General features: G+C 38.3%; 1 pseudogene; it reads right to left on the reverse strand.

The window, feature by feature from the left end:
- Nucleotides 1–4565: 4565 nt before the first annotated feature.
- Nucleotides 4566–5237, reverse strand: LOC106984734 (GTP:AMP phosphotransferase AK3, mitochondrial-like; annotated as a pseudogene).
- Nucleotides 5238–6462: the final 1225 nt, after the last annotated feature.

The raw sequence follows: 6462 nt of genomic DNA on the forward strand, positions 1-6462 counted from the left end.
GATAGACCCTGTAATTATTATGTAATGCCCTTATTCATTTCTTGCTACAGCCTTTAAAGTCTAGTTTGTCTAAGTATGGCTACTCCAGCTTTCTTTTGACTTCCAGTAGCATGATAGATAGTTCTCCATCCCCCCACTTTCAATCTGAAGGTGTCCTCCCATCTAAAATGCCAACAAACTGGACAACTTGGAAGAAATGGACAAATTCCTAAGCACCCACACACTTCCAAAAATCAAACAGAAAGAAATAGAAAACTTGAACAGACCCATAACCAGCGAAGAAATTGAATCAGTTATCAAAAATCTCCCAACAAATAAGAGTCCAGGACCACATGGCTTCCCTGGGGAATTCGACCAGACATTTAAAGCAGAGATAATACTTATCCTTCTCAATTGTTCCAAAAAATAGAAAGGGAAGGAAAACTTCCAGACTCATTCTATGAAGCCAGTATTACTTTGATTCCTAAACCAGACAGAGACCCAGCAAAAAAAAAAAGGGAACTACAGGCCAATATCCCTGATGAATATGGATGCAAAAATTCTCAATAAGATACTAGCAAATCGAATTAAACAGCATATAAAAAGAATCATACACCAAGATCAAGTGGGATTCATTCCTGGGCTGCAGGGCTGGTTCAACATTCACAAATCAACCAATGTGATACATCACATTGATAAAAGAAAAGATATGAACCCTATGATCCTGTCAATCAGTGCAGAAAAGGCCTTTGACAAAACCAGCATCCTTTCTTAATAACCCTCAATAAAGTTGGGACAGAAGGAACATACTTAAACATCATAAAAGCCATTTATGAAGAGCCCACAGGTAATATCATCCTCAATGGGGAAAAACGGAGAGCTTTCCCCCTGACATCAGAGACACAACAGGGATGTCCATTCTCACCGCTGTTGTTTCACATAGTGTTGGAAGTTCTAGCATCAGCAATCAGACAACAAAAGGAAATCAAAGGCATCAAAATTGGCAAAGATGAAGTCAACCTTTCGCTTTTTGCAGATGACATGATATTATACATGGAAAACCTGACAGACTCCACCAAAAGTCTGCTAGAACTGATACATGAATTCAGCAAAGTCGCAGGGTACAAAATCAGTGTACAGAAATCAGTTGCATTCTTATACACTAATAATGAAGCAACAGAAAGACAAATAAAGAAACTGATCCCATTCACAATTGCACCAAGAAGCCTAAAATACCTAGGAATAAACCTAACCAAAGATGTAAAAGATCTGTATGCTGAAAACTATAGGAAGCTTATGAAGGAAATTGAAGAAGATATAAAGAAATGGGAAAACATTCCGTGCTCATGGATTGGACGAATAAATATTGTTAAAATGTCAATACTACCCAAAGCTATCTACACATTCAATGCAATTCCAATCAAAGTTGCACCAGCATTCTTCTCGAAGCTAGAACAAGCTTTCCTAAAATTCATATGGAACCACAAAAGAGCCCGAATAGCCAAAGTAATTTTGAAGAAGACCAAAGCGGGAGGTATCACAATCCCAGACTTTACCCTCTAGTACAAAGATGTAATCCTCAAGACAGCATGGTATTGGCACAAAAACAGACACATAGACCAATGGAATAGAATAGAAACCCCAGAACTAGGCCCACAAATGTATGGCCAACTAATCTTTGACAAAGCAGGAAAGAGCATCCAATGGAAAAAAGTCTCTTTAACAAATGGTGCTGGGAGAATTGGACAGCAACATGCACAAGGTTGAAACTAGACCACTTTCTTACACCAGTCACAAAAATAAACTCAAAATGGATAAAGGACCTGAATGTGAGACAGGAAACCATCAAAACCCTAGAGGAGAAACAGGAAAAGACCTCTCTGACTTCAGCCGCAGCAATTTCTTACTTGACACATCCCCAAAGGCAAGGGAATTCAAAGCAAAAATGAACTATTGGGACCTCATCAAGATAAAAAGCTTCTGCACAGCAAAGGAAACAATCAACAAAACTAAAAGGCAACCAACGAAATGAGAAAAGATATTTGCAAATGACATATCGGACAAAGGGCTAGTATCCAAAATCTATAAAGAACTCACCAAACTCCACACCCAAAAAACCAATAATCCAGTGAAGAAATGGGCAGAAAACATGAATAGGCACTTCTCTAAAGAAGAAATCCAGATGGCCAATAGGCACATGAAAAAATGCTCAACGTCACTCCTCATCAGGGAAATACAAATCAAAAACACACTGAGATATCACCTCACAGCAGTCAGAGTGGCTAAAATGAACAAATCAGGAGACTATAGATGTTGGTGATGATGTGGACAAACGGGAACCCTCTTGCACTGTTGGTGGGAATGCACACTGGTGCAGCTGCTCTGTAAAACAGTGTGGAGGTTCCTCAAAAGATTAAAAATAGATGTACCCTATGACCCAGCAATAGCACTGCTAAGAATTTACCCAAGGGATACAGGAGTGCTGATGCATAGGGGCACTTGTACCCCAATATTTATAGCAGCACTTTGAACATTAGCCAAATTATGGAAAGAGCCTAAATTTCGACAAATTGATGAATGGATAAAGAAATTGTGGTTTATATACACAATGGAATACTACTTGGCAATGAGAAGGAATGAAATATGGCCTTTTGTAGCAAGTTGGATGGAACTGGAGAGTGTTATGCTAAGTGAAATAAGTCATACAGAGAAAGACAGATACCATATGTTTAATTCTTATGTGTATCCTGAGAAACTTAACAGAAGACCATGGGGGAGGGGAAGGAAAAAAAAATGTTAGAGAGGGAGGGAGCCAAACCATAAGAGACTCTTAAGAACTGAGAACAAACTGAGGGTTGATGCGGGGTGGGAGGGAAGGGAGGGTGGATGATGGGTATTGAGGAGGGCACCTGTTGGGATGAGCACTGGGTGTTGTATGGAAACCAATTTGGTAATAAATTTCATATTTAAATAAATAAATAAATAAATAAATAAATACTTTTTAAAGGAATCTTCAAAATATAAATAAATAAAAATAATAACAAAATGAGTTTTTCCCCACAAAATACATAAAGAACCACGTTCTTGCTGACATTTGTATTTTAAGTGCTGAGAATACGAGTAATGTTCAAAATGAGTCAAATGTTCAAAGGCAGTTGTTAAAACTTGTACAAGGGCTTGACTCATGTGATTTAGCAGCAAGTAAAGTAAGAGTAAAGACTCCATTGAAGATGTAGTTGAGTTAATCCTCTACTTCTCATTGTCCCAGTCTTCTTAGTACCAGCCATATGATATAAGCATATATCCTTGTTGTGCTATTAAAAAATCAAATCATCTCCATTTTTAAGTGGCTACTCAACTTACATACACAGTCAGAGTTCTTTCTCTGCCAGATGATGGATAACAGTGAAAGTTATCAGGTGTCAAATTCTTAGAGAATAAAGAACTCCTTCAGGAATCTCAATTACTTTCCTGTTCTTTTTTTAAACTGCCATGTAAATCCTTTTAACTACTGTACCTGTTTACTAATTATGATTGTTATGTATGTCAAGGTAATTTTCCCCAGGCATACCTGATCTATTTCTATTTCCTAATGAGAAAGTATACTTGCTTTACTTAGGGCCAGGGGTTATCTTTTTTTTTCTTTTTCTTTTTCTTTCTCTTTTTCTTTTTCTCTTTTTCTCTTTTTTTTCTGTCTTTCTCTTTCTCTTTTCTCTTTTCATACTTTGTTAGTCATCATGGCAGATCATACATAGTGATCAAAAAAAGAAACTGGCAAATCCTAAAGCTTTCACCTGAGTAACAGGTGAAAACGTAAGACTATAATTACATTTTCCATTGCAACTTCAGCTTCGGTGCTTTTGCAAGAACTTCTAATGTCTATTTCTAACATAAATCCTTTTCCTCAATACACATGTATTCTCAAAAGAAAACATGTCACAGAAAGTAATGCTTTCCCATATGCTAATGTAACACAATTTTATAAGACTGAAACTTTCGAGTAAACTGAAGTTATGTTTAACAACAAAATAAATACTGCATATGTGGCTAAGTTTTAAATTTCTTAGTGTAAAGGCAGCAGTGAATTTGCATCCTGAAACTAATCTGCACATCCAGTTGCTTTTTTTCTGGAATTTGATAGACATGGTGTCTCACAAAATCATGAAGCACAGTGCTAATGATGCCAGTTTTTTGGCATTAGTCTATGCAAATTTCTCTGATGAAATATTTCCCTAAATGGCATAGGATTTTTTTAACTTTTCCAGAAAAATAAGAAGCTTTTTATCAACCACTCTTCTTAACAAAAGTTATATTACTACCAATTGCTCTTCTAATTATGCTTCAGAAGATTTTTCAAAAGTTAAGACATATCTGATGTTTTTGAATTGCACACCCAAAGAAGATAACTCAATAAAACACACCAGACGGAAAGATTAATCTTAGTATCAGAACTATTTGGCACATCCTTAATTTCTAGAAGAAAATCAGTACAAGAGAAACTAATATAATTTTCAAAGAAGTCGTACAAGCCACTCTTAGGACAAGGAGTTTCTAAATGCACAAATGAGGGGCATCTGCTTATTGTACTAGTTATATGCACTTTTCCTCATTGAGTATCTGATGCTTTCAGGCTTATTTGTGGAACTTTTGTTTGCTTGTAAGAAAGCATAGAAATAGGGCCTGATCTTGTTGGTTTCTGTTCCGGAGAATTTTTCCAACACCCCCTTTTCTGGTAAAATTCTAGGACTGGCTCTGTTTGGACTTCGTAAGCTTTTAGTCTCTCAACAGTTCACTCTGGCTTATCATCCTCACACTGAATGAGAGGCTCTCCACTCCAGTCATCAATGCTCACAGTCTTGGGAGGGTTGAAATCGATGTTGTAGACTCAGCCTCTGGCTAGATGAATCCAGCAAGCAGTGAGACATTGCTTAATGACCTCAAAGGCCACGTTCAGATGTACTGCTGTGTCTACTTGATAAGCTCCATCCAGGGCTTCTGCCTGTGGAAGTGTCCTTGGAAAACCATACAATTGTCAGCTAAATTGGGTGAGGTTTTTTTAGCTCATGAAGGTCCGGCCAAGGCATGACATCATCTGGCATGAACTTCCCTTGGTCAAAGAAAGTGTTGGCTAACACACCAACTTCTGTGCCCCAGAGCACGTTGTCTTGGAGCAGGTCCCCGCTGGAGAAGTAATTCAGCACCAAGTGTTTTGTGGTGCGCAATAGCACGGTGCTGTTGCTGCATCCAGGTGCTGCCATGATCACTGTGCATATCAACCTCCACCATCAGGGCCCCAGGGAGAGGTTCCAGGCCTGGCTCCCCCTGCTCCGCAGTGGGGAAGGCTGCTGAATGTTTAATCTCATCCCAAAACACCCTCCAATTTGAAACATAAAATTATCTATCCCACCATGCATAAATTTAGTGAGATCCAAATTATAACTGCAAGTGGAGCCCCAGAATTAAGGCCATGAAGTTTTGCCAATTTTGCATTTCAGCAGCTGTTAAAATTAATTCAGTACCTATGCCATACATGCACAAATGCCAGTTAGTGCCCCTTTACCTTTTTCTTGTATGAATTCATTTAGTAAATGTTGTTTTTACAACTGGGTCAGATTCTGGACCTTTGTTTCTTTTTCTCCTTTCTGTATCCACCTTTTCCCTTCTTCTTTTTCTCCTCCTCCTTTGTCTCCTCCTCCTTCTTCTTCCTCTCCTCTTCTTTTTTTTAAGTTTTTTTAGTTTTAATTCCAGTATAGTTAACACAGTGTGATATTAGTTTCAGGTGTACAATACAGTGGTTGAACAATTCCATACAACACCTGGTGCTCATCACAAGAGCACTCCTTAATCCTCATTTCTCTCCCTCTCTCCCTCTCTCCCTCCACTCCTCCCCCCACTCGCTCTCTTTTTCTCTCTCCATATATTTGGAGACATTATCCCTACCCTATTTACTTATAAACTTATTTCTGCAGAGAGCCTCAAATTGGTATCATGAGGGTTAGGGGCCTCCCACATCACAATAGTTTTTTTGTTTTGTTTTGTTTTGTTTTGTTTTGTTTTGTTTTGTTTTTTAGGGTTTAAGGACTATGGGCTTAAGTTGAGTTTGAATTAATCTCTTGGTATGCTACAAGAGTGTCATTGTCATTTTGTCCACGATTATCCTCAGGATGAGGATCTTTTTTGGTAACAGGCATAGGCAGCAGCAGGAACTAAAGTATCCTGTTAGTCCTAGTGAGCCATCTGCATTTAGGGTTGTGGGCCTCAATAATTCAAATCTTCAAATAGCAACTGATCCTCAAATAGTGACTGTTCTTCCTCCACACAAGTGACCACCTGACCCATTCATATATTGCATATATTTCACAGGGTATAGCTTTTCCCATGAATGCTCTATAGAAAGGGGGACCAATGCCTGGTTGAGATACACAACTGATTGATCACAAGATAAAAGTTATACCCCTGAGCCTAGTGTCAGTAACAGCTAAT

This window comes from Acinonyx jubatus, chromosome X (genome assembly GCF_027475565.1).
Source record: "Acinonyx jubatus isolate Ajub_Pintada_27869175 chromosome X, VMU_Ajub_asm_v1.0, whole genome shotgun sequence".
In the NCBI taxonomy this organism is placed as follows: Eukaryota; Metazoa; Chordata; class Mammalia; order Carnivora; family Felidae; genus Acinonyx; species Acinonyx jubatus.